Below are 21,561 nucleotides of genomic sequence, written 5' to 3'. Positions count from 1 at the left end.
AATCAAAGCAGCTGTGAGGTTATGTGTCATGTTGGAAACTACTGTACCTGCATGATTCTGGTTTGGAGCAAGTTGACAACACAGTCACTGGAAATGGGGTCTATACCATGAGAGTAATGGTCCACCAGGCTCAGCAATTTAACAAGTTTCAGCCCATCTTCAGCATCTAAAAAGATTCTCCATTTTTCTGAGATCCACTATGAGATCCTACTGAGAAAATAATGCTGTAGAGCACATTGTCATATACCCACAACAATGTGTGTTGTCCACAAGTCAACACAATCATGATGCGTTCAAACCTATCACAACTATTGGAATGCGTCACTGCATACTATGTTTTTGACCATCTATGTACAGTAGAACAAAAACGGGAAAGCCTTCTCCCACAGACATTTTATTCCAAATTTTTAAATATGATTTTCTTTTTCTCTGTAATAATAAAACAGTACCTTGCACTTGCTAAGATTATTATAATTAATCCATATTAGAAGCAAAACCAGCCTATTGGGTTTATTTAGGGGGTTATTTATTTAAGTCAGAATGTCAAAAACTTGAAAAATTTTAGTTTTTTTAACTGTAAAATCTGAAATTTTAGTGAAAAAAAAAGTAGAGGTTTATTATACCCCAAGGATGGAAAAAGTCAGAATCTGAAAATCTGGCATCTCAGATCTGCTTAGGTTGTATACTGTATAAGTCAATGGAAGAATTCCCTATCCTATTTGGAAGTTTCTGTGGTCTGCAGTGAAATAGCAGGAAATAATAATATGCAGGAAAATCCGACTATTCCTGACTTTTCGGGCAAAAATCCGGAAAAAATTTGGGAATTTCTAGGTTTTTTATTCTGGTTTGTCCCTAGCCCGATAAAATCGTGATTTTTTTAATAAAAAATAAGGTCCAATCATGGATTCTAGTTTGGTCCAACTTTTTTCATTTAAAAAGTCAGATAACCTTCGGACTTTGATAAATAAGGTCCTTAAAGGAGAAGGAAAGCTACCAAAGCAGTTTATTGCTCTAGAAGCTATCTCTGTTTGTTTAAAGGATCCTGTCATCAGAAAACATGTTTTTTTCAAAACACATCACTTAATAGTGCTACTCCAGCAGAATTCTGCACTGAAATCCATTTCTCAAAAGAGCAAACAGATTTTGTTTATATTCAATTTTGAAATCTGACATGGGGCTAGACATTTTGTCAATTTCCCAGCTGCCCCTGGTCATGTTACTTGTGCCTGCACTTTAGGAGAGAAATGCTTTCTGGCAGGCTGCTGTTTTTCCTTCTCAATGTAACTGAATGTGTCTCAGTGAGACATGGGTTTTTACTATTGAGTGTTGTTCTTAGATGTACCAGGCAGCTGTTATCTTGTGTTAGGGAGCTGCTATCTGGTTACCTTCCCATTGTTCTTTTGTTTGGCTGCTGGGGGGGAAAAGGGAGGGGGTGATATCACTCCAACTTGCAGTACAGCAGTAAAGAGTGATTGAAGTTTATCAGAGCACAAGTCACATGACCAGGGGCAGCTGGGAAATTGACAAAATGTCTAGCCCCATGTCAGATTTCAAAATTGAATATAAAAAAATCTGTTTGCTCTTTTGAGAAATGGATTTCAGTGCAGAATTCTGCTTGAGCAGCACTATTAACTGATTCATTTTAAAAAAATGTTTTTTTCCCATGACAGTATCCCTTTAGGATAGCAGCTGCCATATAAGCTTGGTGTGACATCACTTCCTGCCTGAGTCTCTCCCTGCTCACTCATAGCTCTGGGCTCAGATTACAGGAGGGAGGGGGGAAATGGAGGGGGAGAGGAGCAAACTGAGCATGCTCAAGCCCAAGCCCTGGAGGTTTAAACTGAAAACAGGAAGTCTGATACAGAAGCCCATGAGTACACAATAGAAGGAAAGAAATGTGGTGTTTCTTTTCACAGAGGACTTACCTTTCTGAAAAAGCTTACTTAGTTTTAGCCTTTTCTTCTCCTTTAATATTTAATTGATTTTCTAGTAGGCTTAAAGTGTGAAGACCCAAATTACAGAAAACCATCCTAAAAGTTTCCCGTCACTATGTAGTCTTTGATTTTTGACTGCAGTGGACATACAAGTAGAAGTCAGTTTTTAACAGTGGCAGTCCTTCCAACTCTATTGTATATTTATTTGTATGGATAAATGTGCTATAGGAGGATAAAACATTTAATGTAACTCAATTCATTTCCTGCAGGGTTTTAGCTTATTATTTATCATTTTGTTTTGCAGTAAAAACATTATCTTGATGCTGCATTATGTGACTTGAAGCCCGAGCCAACTGAACTCATTCACTTTTTGTTTTGTCCTTAAGTGAGAACTTAATAAAAACAATGAGATTGCAGTCCCGTTTTATGAATGTGGCGCATACACCTTCACATAAAATGAAGGAAATTGGAAGTTGTAAACACTTTCAGAAAACAGTCCAAGAATTCTAATTAGGAAGGTAAAGCTTGCAAAAAATATACTTGAACATTTAATATAAGGTTTTGTACTGGGCTCACATGTTATTATATTAAATTAGTGGTAAAGTTGTTTTATTGCCTATAACATCGGCTGCATTTGTGAGGTGGCAACATATGTACAATACTTGCCTCTTGTTCTGCAGAGAAATGCGCTTATTTTATGGAGTTGATGAAATAACAATGTAGAGGGGGTTTAGTTCCTTTAGAGTTTATTTAGATATTGTAAGCTGTATATTTGATATGTGAATCACCATATTCTGGTTAAAATGGGCTTATACTTACACTTCACGCAAACCATATCACAACCTTCATTTTTAATGGAAAAATTAGTTACGATGTGGAATTGTGTTTTAAACATGGTGAGGCTAAAGTCCAGATAAAGTCTGACCAAGTCTCACTCTGACCCCTCCACTTATGTGGTGCATTAAAGCAGAATGGTGTTTTAGTTGGTGGGCCCAGTTTTAGGAATCTTTCAATGGCGTGCCATTGCTTATTGTAATTATTCCCTGAAGAATTAATATACTTGTGAGGTTTCAGCATGCATAAGCGCGCACGTCAAGACGCATGTGCGGCATCTTACGTTGCGCGCCGAAACAGACGAGGGCGTCAAAAACGTCCGCTAACGTGAAGTGTGCGGCGTGATGACGCAGGACGCAGGCTTCATTACGTTTGGCGCCAAATACCTCTTTAAAAGGACGCTCAGGGGAAGGCTCTGTGCTTGTTGATAAAACCTGCTCCTGTACCTTTTGGAACCCTGACTATTTTTGATTCTGGTTTTGACTTCGGCTTTGGATATCGACTTACAACTGAACTCCGCCTGAATCTGACCCCAGCCTGTTTATCCGTTTATGATTGAACTCTGCCTGCATCCGACTCCGGCCTGCCTTTCCGATAACGACTGAACTCCGCCTGCACCGACCCCGGCCTGCCTACTCTTCTGCCTATTCCTTCTTACTGCTATTGCCTGCCACAGCTTGTGACACTCCTGCTGGACCTCGTCTCCTCACATCTGGACTCTAGACAGGTCAGGCCTGACATTACTTCTGTAGCCAAGTGTCTGAATTGTATTTTCTATTACCTACAGTCCAGGTGATAGACTCTCAGGGCTCACCAGTAGCTCATGAGCAATACTTCTCACCAACCCCTTGGATGTTGTTCCCAGTGGCCTCAAAGCAGGTGCTTGTTTTTGAGTTCTTGGCTTGAAGGCAGAAAATGTAAAGTTTGGTGATACCTTTTATTGGCTAACTGAATAAGTAACAATTGCAAACTTTCCGAACCCATCGGCCCCTTCGTCAGGCAAATTACAAATGAAAGGCCGGAAAGGCACATTATATATATACTGTTAGATCATTGAAAAAGGGTTTATGGACAATAAATTAGAAAGCTACAGATAGATAGAGATAAAAAAAAGTAATTAGGGTGGGTTATAAATAGTCCAGGGGACTGGATTCAGTCAGGTCACATAGCTTGAACTAGACCAAGACAGAAGAGGTTAAGGTTAACACAACAGTGCAAATTAGGAATTGGACAAGATACAGGTACATATAAATAGACTACACATAGGAATTGTAAAACGAATACAGGCCACATTCTAGGGTGTTAAACTTTCTTATGAGTTTGAATTCCCACTTCTTCTGCTCCTGTTAAGTCTTGAAGTTACCCTTTAAAACTGTGACCCAAAGATCTTTGATGCTGTGTGGGTATTGCTGCAGAAGTGTGCTGCCACTGGGACATCTGTGTTGCCATGCTTGATGTTAAACCTATGGGAGTTCATCCATTGGCGCAGTGTTTGTCCTGTTTCTCCCACACAGGGGCAAATCCACTAAAGGACGAATCGCCTAATGCTAGCGTTAATTCGCTAGCGTTAATTCGCTAGCATAGCGCATTTTCGTTAATTCGCCGATTCACTAACGGACACTGGCGTAAATTCGCTAGTGTTACTTCGCACCCTTACGCCTGGCGAATTTGCACAACGGACGTAACTATGCAAATTCACTGACTCGCGCATATCTTTTACGCCAGACTTCCTTTGCCACCTCAGACCAGGCGAAGTGCAATAGAGTAGATAGGGATTGTTTCAAAAAAAAGTTTAAAATTTTTCTTAGTCCCAAAAAACGCTTTCTTTTTGCTTTCTTTTTTTATGGGTGATAGGCTGAAAAAGATCGACATTTTTTTTGGGGCTCCCCTCCTTCCCCCCTACATTTCCTAACTCATGGCACCTTAACTATACAGTGGGCACATGTGTAGGGCAAAATAAAAATTTTATTTGCTGTTTTGAAGGTTTCCCAGGCTTGTGTAGTGCTGCTACATATTCCTCCATTGTAACTTCAATTTGGCTCCGTATGCAAATTAAGCATTGCTAGCGTAACTTTGCTTTGCTTGGCGAATTAACACTAGTGCAACTTCGTAACCTTACGCTTCCCCTGAGCGCAACTTCGGATTTTAGTGAATTTGCGTAGCGCTGGCGAACAGACGACTGGCGAAGTGCGGCGAATCAGACGCTGGCGCAACTACGAATCTTAGTGAATTTGCCCCATAGAGTCCTGTAGTGGGGCATTTCAAACACATTATTAGGTATACCACATTGTCTGATTTACAGCTAAATGAACCTTTTATCTGGTGTTCCTGTGGATGGTGCAGTATTGGTACCCGGTCTACTTCATGTATATGTGCACAAGTTTCACACCTTTTTTGCAGGCAGTGCCATTTTCTGCAGGGCCTTGTATAGAGCTAAGCACAATCATTCCCTTTAAATTGGGGGCATGTCTGTATGCTAGGAGTGGAGGTTCTGGAAATATATTGTGCAACCTCTTGTCATTAAGGAGTATTGGTTGCAGTTCCATTATGGTTTTGCGTAGGGACTCCAGATGGGGGTTATAGGTAACAACAAGGCAAACTTTTGCTTCATAATAACTATGTGTACCTCCAAACAGAGCCTCCTGTAAGCTGCCAGTCCACATAGGAGCTACAAATAGCCAATCACAGCCCAAATTTGGCAACCCCAGGAACTTTTTGCATGCTTGTGTTGCTCCCCAACTTTTTTTTACATTTGAATGTGGTCCATGGCTACATGACCTATACTTCCCCCAACAGAAGCCATTGCACTGGATCAGCACTCCAGTTGCATTACTATAGTCCAGTGATCCCCAACCAGTAGCTCGTGAGCAACATGTTGCTCTCCAACCCCTTAGATGTTGCTCCCAGTGACTTCAAAGCAGGTGCTTATTTTAGAATTCCAGGCTTGGGGGCAAGTTTTGGTTGTATAAAAGCCAAGTGTTTTGCCAAACAGAGACTCAATTTAGGTTGACAATCCATATAGGGCTTCCAAATGGCCAATCACAGCACTTATTTGGCATCCCAAGAACATTTTTCATGCTTGTGTTGCTCCCCAACTCCTTTTACTTCTGAATATTGCTCACAGGTTCAAAAGGTTGGGGATCCCTGCTATAGTCTCTAATATGTTGGTTCAGCCCAGCAGTGCTAAAAACAACAAACAGGAGCACAGGACACATTAGTTGAAACACTCATCACGTAGATAAGGAGGTCCAGTTGTGCTGACCCTGGAACCTCAGCTTGGGGATTGAATTAACCAACAGCATAAAACACGGAGCATCCAGGCACTCAAAAACTCCACAAGGGCCAGAAAAAAATCTGTATAAAAAAGTATTTATTGAGAATGACATTAAAAGATCAATATCTTCAGTGTCCCTTCAGGTTTTGTGCCTCCCAGGGCTGCCACTACTCTGAATGTGGTGGTAATTCTAGTGCTCCTATAATAGGACATGTAAATAGACAATATAGAAGCACATGCTAATGAAGTTTTAGTGCTGCATGCTAGAAGTACCAAAAATTGTAGCCCCAACTTTTTCAATTCTCAAAAACACCCAAGTGTGTTTGTTTTGATGCATTGGGTGGAATTCCAGTGACAAAGCTCAGCACTTGCTGGCAATGATGCAGGAAATCTGGTAAAAACACTGCATTGTGGAGGGAAAAAACCTGGTGATTTGTGTCTCAGAACTCCTTTGTAGTTATGCATCCTCCTAAAAGGATGGATGGTAAAAAAGGGGGGCATATAAATAACTATAAATAAAGTGGTTGCTGCAGTAGAAGTATACATGCAGAAAGGTTTCCACTATTCTTCTGCTCAGACATACAGCAACAGCAGTGCCCTCTGGTTTCCACATCCCTCTGATCTTGGGCACAAGGCATGGCACACAGTGGGCCCCCCAAATAATATACCTTTATGTGTTTTTTTTTCACTTTGCTAAAACTTCAATATCAGAGTAGAAGCGGAAACTGTGAACCTTTGTTAAGAAAAAAAAAATGTTCTCTTCAGACATATTCTGGATCTAATTTCCTTTAGTGATCCTTGGAGACCCCTTCCCTTTCTAATGGCTTGCCTTCTCCGTCTGAAATCTCACTGTTATTGTGCTCGCTGGGACCACATTTCGTCCGGTGTCCCATGTTTGCTGTCTACATGCCATGTTAGTTTTGTTCACACTTCATCATAGGCAAAGTCTTAAATCTGCCCCAGAAGTCAATTAACCCATCCCATGGAAAATCTGCTTATCACAAGCCGTTATTTGACTCCAGCTTCACCAGGGCAATAATCCATCTTTTGAAAGTAAAGTTCTGGTTCATCATTTATATTGATACAGGTATGCTTCCAATAAATGGAGATTAGTGCTATTTCCATACATCTTTGTAATATTTATAGAGGTTTGACATCATTTTTGTAATTATAAATTTGACACTTTTTTGAAAAAAATAATGTGTTGTGTATATTTTCCTCCACCGTATAATGAAACCACAATGTGATCTGCTTCGATTAACTGAAAGGATTTGTTTGATGTTTCTTGGGGTTACAAAGCCAGCTGCTGTTTTCGTGAAGAAATCTATCAGCATAACACATCATGCCAGCAGGCAAAAAGCATTTTAACATGGATACAGGCACTTAGGGAGTTATTTACTAAACTCCGAATGCAAAAATCACTAAAAATTTGTGATTTTTTTTAATAAAATCGGACTTTTAAAAAAAAAATCACAAATTTTTTGGAATTTATTAAACCCAGAGGATGGTAAAGTCCAAATCTGAAAATCCGGCATCTTGGACCTGTCGAGGTTGCATATAAGTCAATGGGAGAAGTCCCAATTATTTTTTGATGTGTGCTGGGTTTCGTGCAATACCCCAACGTTTTCGGAAAATCGGATGAAAAATTGCCCCAAAAAAATGTGAAAATCTGATGAAAAAATCGTGAAAATTTGATTTTTTTTTCACAGTTTTTTTTTTTAGAGAAAATGTAATAATAAATAAGTGTAAAAAACCTGAACGGATTTGTAGTTGCCGATAAATTTGTAATACCCTTAAGATTAGCCTTTGGTCCGCTCCCAATCTACCCAACACATCTTTTTAATTAACCCTCGATATTCGACCCATAGTAAATGTGCCCCCTAGTCTCAGGGGCGCTCCACCAATGAGGCGAGTTGAGACACTCGCCTCAGGCGGCAGCGCCCCCCTGGTTACCAGGGGCGGCAAAAATGCCGCTCCTGGTAACTAAGAGCCGAATTTCCGGTTTTCAACCCGGAAATTCGGCTCTTCTAGTGCAGAGAGCGCAATTGCGCTCTCTGCACTAGCGTCGTGCAGCGCCCCGACCCCCTCCTGCGCAGAAAATGTGAGCGCCGTGAGGAGGGGTTGGGGCGGCAATGGAAGGCCGCCTCAGGCGGCATAAAGGCGCCGATCGGCGCTGCCTAGTCTTTTATACAACTAAAACTTGCCTCCAAGCCAAGAATTCATAAATAATCACCTGCTTTGAGGTCACTCGGAGCAACATCCAATGGGTTGTGAGCAACATGTTACTCGTGAGCCACTGGTTGGGCATCACTCCTCTAGGGTTTAGGTAAAAGGTCCCTGTATTGTTTGACCCTCTATAATTCTAGTTTCATTGTGGAAATCCTCAGATGGGACTTGAAGCAGTGTTGGGCAAGCTCAGTCTTAAGGCTAATTAGGATGAGATTTTGGGGAGAATGCCTACTTGCTTTCCTATATACTCCTGAACACCTAGCTTGAATGGCCTGAAATTTGGGGTAAAACCGTATTGCTGCCCTAGATCTCCTTGGAACTATGGCTGAATAACTGCTAATGCTTTCCTATATCTGTGTTATGAACTAAGGGGGTCATGACCAAAAGTCCCTAAGGGAACTTGAACTGAGGCTATAATGTGATGACTGTGACCATTCTCACCCCAATAAATCTTTTTGTCTTATGTGATTAGTTTCCAACCTTAACCTGCAATAAAATATCACAATCCATAATGACAAAGGGGAAGAGAAATCTAATCTGCTCCGTATTCCTGCACCTTCCTTTATATATTCCAGCAGCTACTTCTCCTGTTTATTTGGAGAATTCAAATTACACACAACTTTATATAAACGCATCTCCTTAGTAAATAGCTTGTGTTCTACATTTTCCCTCTTTTAAATCAATTTAGCCGTAACTGCGAATTCTCGTTTTCGACATCCTGCTCATTTCAGCTGACAAATGAGGGAAAGAAAATTCACACTATTTACTGTTCTCTGCAAACATGAAATCTATCTCTCTTTGTCTCGCAGGACACAAGCACAATTATTTATGGAAGAGTTTAATACGGGCAGACAAGTATATTACAATATTATTTGATATGGTTCTTTCATCTCCATATTAGGCGCATTGCTGCAGTTATTGCCTTTGGTGGGGATGCATGCTCAGTAGTTCTGGCCTCATGTAAATGCTAATAAGGCAGAGATTTGGAAAATGAAGTCAACAGCACGGTTATAAGGAAAATAAAAGCAATAATATTGGGAAATACAATAGCCGAGTTAGATATGGATGATGCAGGGGAGACAAGGTCAGCCCTTGAGACGGTAGAAAGGGACATTTTACCTTTGCCGCTAGTAAAGGAGCTTCGTTTTAAAGCAAATAGCAAACATGATACAGGTATGGGACCTGTTATCCAAAATGTCCGGGACCTGGGATTTTCCGGATAATGGATCTTGCCATAATTTGGCTCTTCATACCTTAAGTCTACTAGAAAATCTTTTAAACATTAAATAAACCCAATAGGCTGGTTTTGTTTCCAATTAGGATTCATTATTAGTTAGGAATCAAGTACAAACTACTGTTTTATTATTACAGAGAAAAAGGAAATCATTTTTAAAAATCTGGATTATTTTGGATAAAATGGAGTCTATAGGAGATGGCCTTTCTGTTATTTGGAGCTTTCTGGATAATGGGTGTCCTGATAACGGGATCCATACCTGTACATGTTTTTGAATTATTTGCCTTCTTCTTCTTCTGGCTCTTTCCAGCTTTCCTATGAGGGTCACTGACCACATCTTGATAACAAATAAGGCTACAAATTTATCGATATTGCTACTTTGTATGGGAGTGGAGAGCAACATGTTGCTCATGAGCCACAGGTCACTGCTCTAGAGTTTTTTGCCTCCAGCCTGTACAAACCTACACAGTAGCAGTAGCGCTGGTCTGTGCATTTGCTTTATACCACAATATATACGTTGCCCTATTGGAAGTCACTTCCTACATCCATTAAAACCATCCCCAAAATGGGACGTAACCAAACAAATGGCAAAATGCAAGGCTATCTTTCCCTTTACAGACCAAGCTGGATTTACCTTGGCAAACATTGGTAGGAAACATAAAGGACACATAGTACCTTTCCACTACCTTCCCATTTGGGGGCAGATTTATCAAGGGTGGAAGTGAATTCGAGGGAATTTTCGAAGTAAAAAAATTCAAAGTAATTTTTTTTGGATACTTCGACCATCGAATAGGATACTACGACTTCGAATTTACTTTGACTTCGATTCGAAGTAAAAATCGTTGGAATATTTGACCATTCGATAATCGAAGTACTAAAAAAACTTCAACTTCAATACTTCGCCAAATTTAACCTGCCGAAGTGCTAAGTTAGCCTATGGGGACCTTCTAGAGCAGTTTTCTAAGTCTTTAGAGGTCGAAGGAAAATCCTTTGATCGATTGCTGAAATCGTTCCATTCGAAGGATTTAAGCGTACGATCGAACGATTTTACTTTGATCGTTCGATTGCCAAATTCGTTAAAAAATCCATTGACTTCGATATTCGAAGTCGAAGTATTTTAATTCAATGGTCAAATTTCGAAGTATTTTTTACTTCGAAATTCGAAGCTTGAGAAATCTGCCCCCTGGTGTTATAACCTGACAATTCTACCAGTAGAACCAAAACAAAGACACAAGAATGAATACAGTATGTAAAACACTTGAATTTGCCGTATATATATATCTATATATATATATATATATATATCTATATATATATATCTATATATATATATATATATATATATATATATATATATATATATATATATATATTCTGTTCCTTAAGTACCTGCACTCTTTCTTCCAAGGTTCAAAGTGGGTGCTTCGGTCAATGATAATATGTATTCTTCACAATAGACCAGCACTCCGAATAAAGTTTCAAATCAAACATGTTTATTCAAAAACTCTTGTGTCCAACGTTTCGGCCCACATTGGCCTTGATATATATATATCATCCTTGATAAAGGTCGAAACACTGGACGCTTGAAATGCAATAAAAATAGTTTGAACCACAGAACATTGGAGTGCGGGTCTATGTGATGGTTTTATATATATATATATATATATATATATATATATATATATATATATATATATATATATATATATATATATATATATATATATATATACTGTATATACGGATCTTGTGTTCTGAATGGCACCCACATGGATCCTATATTATAGAGCAAGGGGAGGCCATAATGACCAGTAAATGGACCTTGCTGATTGGTTGTACCTTTTATTAATATTGCCTCAATAATATCATAGAGCAATAAATAACAAAGAGACAATTAAATGAAACCTTGTGAGGTTTGTCATGTTTTGAAACATTGAGCAGCAGCGGCAGGTACATCACTTAATATTTTAGATGGCCTTGTGGCTGCTGGAGTTAATTTATTGCTGTTGACTACTCCTTAGAGCAAGCACGGCAGATGACTATTACACATGCTCCATTTAATAACAGAAAAATAGGTTACAGCTTTTTAAACTTTCTTGTAGCTCTCTTGTGCCCGGAGGCTTGGGTCAAATGATGCAGCTTAAGAAATCTTATTTGATTAAATCTTTCTCTAAACAGATGATCTCCACCAGAATGCTTGGCTTCCAATATGCATAGCATATTTGGTCTAGAGGTTGCAAAGCTTAAACTCTCAAGGCCATTGAATACACAGGTATGGACTATATTATCCAGAAACCTGGATCTAAAATACAGCAATGCCATTTCCCACAGTGTCTTGTTTTGGGTGATCTTTTTGCAAGATTCTCCAGTTTAAGGAGGGACCCACATCCAGAAACACCTAGGTTCCAACTATTTTGGATAATACATTTAAATCCTGTACTGTGATTAATTTTATAGGTCAAAAGCCTTCTTGTTAAGTGTCTATTACATTTTGGAATGTATTGCCAATTTCTATTTGGCAGTTGGGTTGGATATGTGCCCCTATCAGAAACTAGAAAACATTTCTTGGCATCTTATGCTCGGAAATGCCTTTCTGCATGTATTCTCTTGTATCAATTGTCTTTTTGTAGGTAATATGCATCTACAAAATATGTTGGTGCATTTTAAATACAGATAACTGCTACAGGAATGAGATCTGTTTTCCAGATTGCTCTGGACCTGGGGTTTTCCGAATTTGAGTAATTTGAATTTCCGTACCTTACAAAAATGTAAAAACCATGTAAACATGCAGGGGGTTATTTACTAAAATCCAAATTTTTCGGATTAATTTAAAGAAAAAAAAATTTGGACAAACTAGAATCATTCAAAAAATCACGAAGAAATCAGATCGATAAAAAACGCACGAATACTGCAACTTTACGGATTGTTGCACGAAAATCAAGATTTTTTCAGATTGTTGCACAAAAAATCTGAATCTTTTGGATTCGCCGCCCGAACAGTACGATTTTTTTGTGAAATCAGTGGAAAACCCCAGCACAGACTATAATATATTCTAATGGCAAATAGGACCTGTGCTATTGACTTCTACAAGACCTTGATTGGTTGAAGTTGGAGTATTTTTGGATTCAGCCTTTTTGCAGCCTTGGGGTATAATAAATCTTGAAACATTTTAGTGTTTTTTCCCCACTAAAAATTTGGAATTTATAGTAAAAAAAGCTTAAAATTTTCAGTTTTTAGCATTCGAACTTTAATAAATAACCCCCTAAATAAACCCAATAGTATTGTTTGCCTCCAATAAGGATTAATTATATCTTAGTTTGGATCAAATGCAAGGTAGTGTTTTATTATTACAGAGGAAAAATGGAAATAATTTTGAAAAATTTGGATTATTTCATTATAATGGAGTCTATGGGATGTGGGCTTCCTGTAATTCGGAGCTGTCTGCATAACGGATCCCAAATCTGTAATATGAATGATGGTAATAATAATAAGGGGCCCCCTATGCAAGCCCCCGCTCCCAGTCAATCTCACCCACCACAGTGATTGGGGTTGGGAGTGGTTTGCTGATGCGGTGATGAGTGTTGCACAATGGTGATGATAAGCTGAGATACAGAAAGCCAAATTTAGGGGCATATTTATCAAAGGTTAAATGAACTTGAATGACCTTGAAACTCGAATAGTATCTTATATAAAAAAAAAACTCAAATGAATATTACTGACCCGAAAACTCAAATCGAATTTGACTAAACTCAAATCGAGTTTTTTTCGGAGAAAATGTCAGGAAAGCGATTAACATCTTCAAATGGGTCACTGGACCTCTGCCATTGACTTCTACAAGGTGGTATACTATTGAATTTGAGTTGTTCCCAGGGTCAAGGTATGATAAATCTCGAATTCAAATTCCAGTTTGGATTATTCCCAACTAGAATTTGTGAGTTTTGACTAAAAACCCAATTTGCTAACATGCCTCTCTGATTGAGCTGTGTGAGGCTAAAAAGTTTCTCTCTTTTTATTACAAACTTATAAACAGAATAAGAATAGAATACAAACCATCAAATACACATTTGGCGGAATATATTTTATTGCTGAACATGACTCACTTCTTTTCTACATTGGAAATTGTTTTTATTTCCCTCCATTTTAATGCAAATGTTGGCTTCATACAACACAAACACTTTACAAAGGAATAAGTTAATCTAGTACACCTAATTAGGCATTATATATTCCAGCGCTGCTTCACTGGTTGGAATTATTTCAATGGACCATTTCATTTATTGAGCCTGACAGCCCAAGTTCCTAATCACAATGATAAATGACTTCCCTTAGAAATAATGATCCTTCATCTTGCTTACGTTTTCTTCCCTTATTTAATTCTCCCCAAACAGATAGGATGATCCATAAACAAATATTTCACACGGCGACTTATTACAGTCGGAGAATTTTCGGCTTTCTTCCTGGAGGCTTCAGGGTGACACGGAGGATAATGCATTCTGTGCTGATGGGTAATTATCAAAATCTTTTAGAGCAAATGAGAGTAAAAAAAAAAACAACATTGTGTCGCTGACTTGATATAAATAAACATTAAGCTATTTAATAATGCTCCTGAGTGTAGGATTCTGGGACTGTACGGACTGTCAGCACCAGAGGACACAATAAGCACTAGGTTTTCAAAGGCACAGTCTCTATAATCACTATTTGGATTCAAGAACACCAAGGGGCCCATTCACTAAGTTCGAGTGAAGGAATAGAAGAAAAAATACTTCGAATTTCGAAATGTTTTTTTGGCTACTTCGACCATCGAATGGGCTACTTCGACCATCGAATGGGCTACTTCGACCTTCGAATCGAACGTTTCGAACTAAAAATCGTTCGACCATTCGATAGTTGAAGTACTGTCTCTTTAAGAAAAAACTTCGATCAACTAGTTCGCCACCTAAAAGCTACTGAAGTCAATGTTAGCCTATGGGGAAGGTCCCCATAGGCTTGGCTATCTTTTTTTGGTCGAAGGATAATCCTTCGATTGATGGTTTAAAATCCTTTGAATCGTTCGATTGAACGATTATTCCTTCGATCGTTCGATCGAATGAATTGCGCAAAATCCTTTGACTTCGAAGTCGAAGGATTTTAATTCGCCAGTCGAATATGGAGGGTTAATTAACCCTCGATATTTGACCCTTAATACATCTGCCCCCAAGGGTATTTATTTATTTGCCTATTTTAAAGGTACAGTTATGTGGCCTGTTATCCAAAATGCTCAGGACCTGCGGTTTTCCTACTACGTCATATCCCAGATATGGGATGAGTTTGATGTACTTTAGTTGGCCAGCTTAAATATATTGCAATATATGGACAAACAATCCCTGTTTTGTTTAAAGGGTAAGGCATTTTTTAGTAGCAGTATGCACAAAATGTCTGTGTCTTAAATATATTGATAATGGGTTGAGTGCAGAGGAATCTTGTATTTGTCTATATGTATTTTGTGGTCACAGCCTCATTGCACCCCCGCCTAATGGTTTTAAAAAATAGTGGTGAGCACAACTTTCCCTTGTTTGTTATAGTTATACAGGAGCAGTGACCAGCTCCATGTTGTAGCTCCCACCCCCTCCAACTATAGTCAGGTGATCCCACTGGTGTCTTATAAAAGGGCAGCCAAGTTTGGGAGTTTTACTTTGAAAGCAGTTAGTACTAGTGATGGGCGAATTTACGCTGTTTCGCTTCACCGGAAAATTCTTGAATTTCCCGCGAAATTCGCAAAATGGTGAAAAATTCGCAAAACGGCGCCGGCATCTCGTTTTTTACGCCGGCATCCATTTTTTCGACACTGGGGTCCGTTTTTTTAGACGCCGGCGAATTTTCACGGGCATTTCGCAAATTTATTCGATGGCGTCGAAATGCGCAAATTCACCGCAAATTCGCGCCTGGAGAATAAATTCGCCCATCACTAGTTATTACCGTAAGTTTCAGGTAAAACTTAGTCCCTTTGTAAAATGTATAATGAAGCAATTGAATTCTTAATGAATCAGATAAAATTGAGCATAGGACTGGCCAGATATGGGATGACTGTGACGTAGTTGTTCAGCTTAAATATATTGCAATATATGGACAAACAATCCCTGTTTTGTTTAAAGGGTAAGGCATTTTTTAGTAGCAGTATGCACAAAATGTCTGTGTCTTAAATATATTGATAATGGGTTGAGTGCAGAGGAATCTTGTATTTGTCTATATGTATTTTGTGGTCACAGCCTCATTGCACCCCCGCCTAATGGTTTTAAAAAATAGTGGTGAGCACAACTTTCCCTTGTTTGTTATAGTTATACAGGAGCAGTGACCAGCTCCATGTTGTAGCTCCCACCCCCTCCAACTATAGTCAGGTGATCCCACTGGTGTCTTATAAAAGGGCAGCCAAGTTTGGGAGTTTTACTTTGAAAGCAGTTAGTACTAGTGATGGGCGAATTTACGCTGTTTCGCTTCACCGGAAAATTCTTGAATTTCCCGCGAAATTCGCAAAATGGTGAAAAATTCGCAAAACGGCGCCGGCATCTCGTTTTTTACGCCGGCATCCATTTTTTCGACACTGGGGTCCGTTTTTTTAGACGCCGGCGAATTTTCACGGGCATTTCGCAAATTTATTCGATGGCGTCGAAATGCGCAAATTCACCGCAAATTCGCGCCTGGAGAATAAATTCGCCCATCACTAGTTATTACCGTAAGTTTCAGGTAAAACTAAGTCCCTTTGTAAAATGTATAATGAAGCAATTGAATTCTTAATGAATCAGATAAAATTGAGCATAGGACTGGCCAGATATGGGATGACTGTGACGTAGTTGTTCAGCTTAAATATATTGCAATATATGGACAAACAATCCCTGTTTTGTTTAAAGGGTAAGGCATTTTTCAGTAGCAGTATGCACAAAATGTCTCTGTCTTAAATATATTGATAATGGGCTGAGTGCAGAGGACTCTTGTATTTATCTAGAAACATCTTCAGGGACACGTGCCATTGACCTCAATAGGTCAAGTGTTTCCAGATTCAGATTTTTAGCAGCTTTGAGGAATAATAAATCTTATAAATTTCTTTTTTTTTTTCATTTTTGCTCTGGGGAGCACACTGATATCAAGGGACAGATTTATTAAGGATTGAGTTGTTATTTTTTTTGCAGGAAAATTTGAATATTCAAGTTTTTTTGGAGAGTCAAAACTTGAATGAGATTTATTATACCTCGACGCTGGAAATAGCTCGAATCTAAAAATACACCACCTAAAACCTGTTCAGGTTCTGTAGAAGTCAATGGCAGAGGTAACTTGAACCATTTCAAGAGGTTAACAGCCTTCAACACCATTAGATTCTATAGGGAGCTCTGTGCACAGTACATTGTATTGGAGCCAAATTAATATATAATTAATTCCTATTGGAGACAATACAATCCTACTGGGTTCAATAAATCTTTAGATTATTTTTTTTTTTAAAACTTAATTTATGGAGGTCGAACTTACAGAAAGATCCCTTATCTGGAAAAACCCAGTCCTCTGCATTCTGGTATAACAGGTCCCATGCCTGTATCTTATACAGGGAGAAAGGATTCATGCAAATATTAAGAGAAACTAAACTAAAATAAAGAGTTAAATTGGATACATTTTTATTATTAATAATAATAATAATGGTAAATAATTTTAATAGAAAATTCTTAGTAATTCTAATTGTAATGTTTTGTGTAGCTTAAATCAGCCACATCACGTTTTATTTCTCATGATTTTTTTTTGCTGTCATGATTTTTTCTAAACAAAATGTAAAAAATAATTTTAAATAAACCTTGATACCTAAAACATGCACAGATGCAGGAGGAAAAAATGATTGACAAAAAAGTTTTTTCCTTGATCTTTTTCTTTTTTGTCAACATAATTTTTTTGTCAATTGTGTTGTTTTAAATTTTTTTTTACAATTCTCACCTCACCACCTGAAACCTACCGAGATCATGACATTAGGGGGCAGATTTATCAAGGGTCGAATTTCGAGGGTTAAAAAAACCTCAAATTTGACTCTCAAAGTAAAATCCTTTGAACTACGATTCAAACGATTTTAAGCGATCGATCGAATGATTTTCATTCGATCAAAAAAAACGTAGAAAAGTGCTCTGGAAGGTCCCCATAGGCTAACATTGCACTTCGGTAGCTTTAATGTGGCGATGCATGAAGTCAAAGTTTTTTTTAAAGAGACAGTACTTCAATTATCGAATAGTCAAACAATTTTTACTTCGATTCGATTGAATTTGACCAATTCGATGGTCGAAGTACCCAAAAAAATACTTTGAATATATTTGCATTCGAAGTATTCACTCGAACTTATTAAATCTGCCCCAAGTGATTTTTTGGTCAGTCACATTTTCCACAATTGTGTGGAAAATCTGCTTTTCTTTGTCAACTGTGTTGTCAAAAGCAATTTTTCTAAAAATCTCATGAACTGAAACCTGCAGAGATGAAGAGGAACAGTAGGATCTATAAAACCAAACATGAAAACGTGCAATTATGGCAAAATTTATTTAAAAAAAGTTCAAGAAAAAAAACCACATTTGCATTTTTCCCTTTGATCTTTTTTTCTTTGCCATGGTTTTTTTTTTAATGCAAATCAGCATGTAAATTTATAAAGCAGCCTCTAAATTTCTCTTGATACTTCTCTCTCTCAATTCTAATTGAAAGCGGCTACATGTTCCTTACATGATGATTTCCTATGAGATGTCACATTCATGTAGGATGATTATGATTATTATACAGAGAATTGAAATACTATCAATAATAAGACATATAGCAATAAAAATATTCAGTGTTACATCTCTGAATATCCTATTACCCCCTCAGTCTAATACTCTAAAGAGTCTATAAATAAAGGACTGTATAAAGCAGCCGTGGGCAGAACACGGCCAACCCAATTGCCTGCATGTGTTTTCCTGCGGCTGCCAAATAAAGTTGATATTTCATGCTGTATGGTGCTAATTTGTTTTGCCGTAGAGAAAGCCAGAATGGAGCAAGATAGGATTAATATAACGTTCTGGCAGGAATCCAGACCCTACGGAAATAACGCATTACGTTTCTTATAAAATGTAATTAAATAAATTTCTGCTACTGATGCCTCACAACGCCCAAAATTGATTTTAAGGGGCATATTTATCAAGGGTCAAATTTAGAGTTTATAAAAACTCCCATAAACTCGAAATTCGAAAAAAAAAAGAGAATGGGATCGACCCACAAACTTGAATCAAATTCGATTAAATTTGATTCGAGTTAAAAAATTTCAAAAATAAATTTGAATCTTTTCTTAGATTTTAAAAAAAATCCACCAAACGACTCCAAATTGATTCTACAAGGTCTCCCATAGGCTAAAACACCAAATTCAGCATAAATGGCAAATAGGCTAATTTAGATTCAGATTCAGTACATGATAAATGTCGAAAATCTATTTTTTTTTAACTTAAATTGAATTTGGACTATTCCCTAGTCGAATTACATTAAAATAAACTTGACATTCGAATTTAAAAATGCAAATTTTCAATTTGACCCTTGGCATCAATAGTATTCGACTGATAATAGCCCCTGGCTATACAGTTATTTTTCTTTCCTGACTGTGAGTCAATATTCAAGATAAAAGACAATGACAAATGGGATTTAAATCTGAAGGAGTAATTGGAAGGAGCACTTAAGGGGGAAGTCCACTTTTTTAAATGTTAAGCATCTTTCTAATATAGAAGAGAGGAAGTTGGAGGGCCGCAAACCCGATCATTGAAAAGTTTGAGTCTTTATTTATCAGACATCAAAAAACACGCATGGCATTATGGGCCTGATATGTTTCAGGCGCTTCCACCCTTCATCATAGGCATACAGAAAAGAACATCCGTATATATAGGGCCATTCCACAATTTTTTCCAGGCAAGTTGCTTACTGTTATCTTCTCAGCTTAACCTTGCTGAAATGCATGTGTAGGAGGGTAAAGGATTTGTAAAACTTTACGTCTGTAGGTATTACCCAGGAGAGTGATTAGCCAGCTAGGTTTGGGTCCTAATAGCAATTGGGAGGGGGGAAGTAGGCCCTTTAGAGTGTAAGGTGTCAGGTTTCTCCTAGATGATAAATAATGAATCACACGTGTTCTGCCTCTTTGGTTTCCCCTTGGAAGAAGTGGATGGGGTGGTGCTCCATAGGGCCTGGAACAGAGGAAGCTTCCAGTATACTGTAGGTACTGGAGTAAGAGTAAGGACAGTTTTGTTATAGTCATTCTAGGAGTGAAAGATAGGATCAGGGTTTAGTTAGTAGAGCAACCATAAGCATGAGGAGACCCGGAGGGTTAGTACCCTTAAGTGACAAGGCCACCAGGTTAGGCACTCAAGCGGTCAAGCTCAGGGATTGAGAGGTCCTAAATGGGACCACTGTGAGATTCTCCTTCAATGTGGATTGTGCACCAAAAGCAGGCAATACTACCTCTGCGGTGTTGTAAACACTAATCCTGAAAGTGTGTGAGCATTCATTGGATGACTATTGTTGTTTAAAATCAAGCAGCACCCAACATTTCCTAAAGTGTAGTTCGCCTGTTTTTATAGACTATAGTAATATGAATAATTTGTCCCTTGGTGGATAAACAGTGTGGTTAACCATTTCTCCTATAGGATTCAAGGGTCCACCTGAGTAAGAAGAGTCCTATGTAGCACATGTGTTCAGAGAGTTGTGACTGCTCAAGGGCCAGCCTGGGTAAGAGCTGCTTAAGTACAAGGTACTAGTGAGCACCTCATTTTCTTCAACCTGATACACATGTGACTAGTGGCAGCAGTAACGGAACTTGGTGGGGGCGGGCCCTGGTGCGGGCCGTGCAGTCGGGCCCGCCCCCACCCTTGTCTGCGTGATTTTTCTCTGACGCTGCAGCCGACTCCAGCCGGCTGCAGCGCACGCGATCTACCGGGGGGGGGGGCCCTGCGGGGGTGCGGGCCCTGGCCCAGTTGCACCCCCTGCTCCCCCGGTAGTTACGCCCCTGAGTGTCAGTATCTCAGAGTAACAGGACTGTCTCTGTTACCTTCTTTGTTAAGTACAATATTTTATCCAATATCCATGACATAATAAAGATAGTTGTCATTACTAACCTAGAGTAATATAGTCACAAGGCAATATAGCACTGGGCAACATGGGGAATGCTTTCTAACATCATAAAAGTGAATGGACACATTAAAATAGCAATAATGTACTTAATTTTTATTTTATTGTGTTTCCCTTAGCTAGCTGCAGATAGACTAGAGAAGGTTTATTGATGCCATTTATTGGAGCAGAGACTTTTTGTGCTGTGTTATGGACATATTTGGCATTTGTAAGGATTCTTTAAGGGACAATATCTAGATTAAAGGAAAAATTGAAATATACCCCTGTACTAGTGTATTAAAGGAACTTTCTATATAAGCCTCAAGATTTCTGCCTACATAGAGAATTTCAGCTGGAATCTGCAGTTATATATGGGAACATTTATTTACTGTACATGAAGACATGTATCGTTATAAACAGATAAAGATATAGGCCTCCTTAAACAAGGAGAAACAAAGAAAAAAAAGTAATTGAATTTTCCTTCAATAGAATTGTTGGTGTGGGTTTGTAAAAATCATTCTGTCAAATCTGGTAATACATCTCAGATAAAGGAGTTGAAATTGTACATATAAGAAGAGAGATAAGGCAGATCTTGCTACAAAGCAATATACAGACATATAGAAAAATACACTATGTAGAAGTACAGGCGGCACAGCTGATGCACATGTAGTTATCTTTATAGTATATTGGGTTAATCACTTTGCTCATTTCTTTATGCCCCATATATCAAGAGCACTGGGGTTATCATTGCAGCTCTGTTTGTTGATGATACTGGCTGTGCCCCTTGGGTGTTGGAATGATGTGTGTGAAAGGGGTCTGACTGTTGTCCTGCGGAGCTTGTGGTCCAGAAATATTTTTGTGCCCAAGGCACAGAGAAATGAGGTGACAGAGCCAAGGTCCCAAAAGAATCAAGTCCAGGTTTTTTTCAAGCCCAGTGAGTTATTTCT

The sequence above is a fragment of the Xenopus laevis genome, chromosome 2L (assembly GCF_017654675.1).
Source record: "Xenopus laevis strain J_2021 chromosome 2L, Xenopus_laevis_v10.1, whole genome shotgun sequence".
Lineage (NCBI taxonomy): Eukaryota > Metazoa > Chordata > Amphibia > Anura > Pipidae > Xenopus > Xenopus laevis.
Note: the sequence above shows the minus strand (reverse complement) of the source record.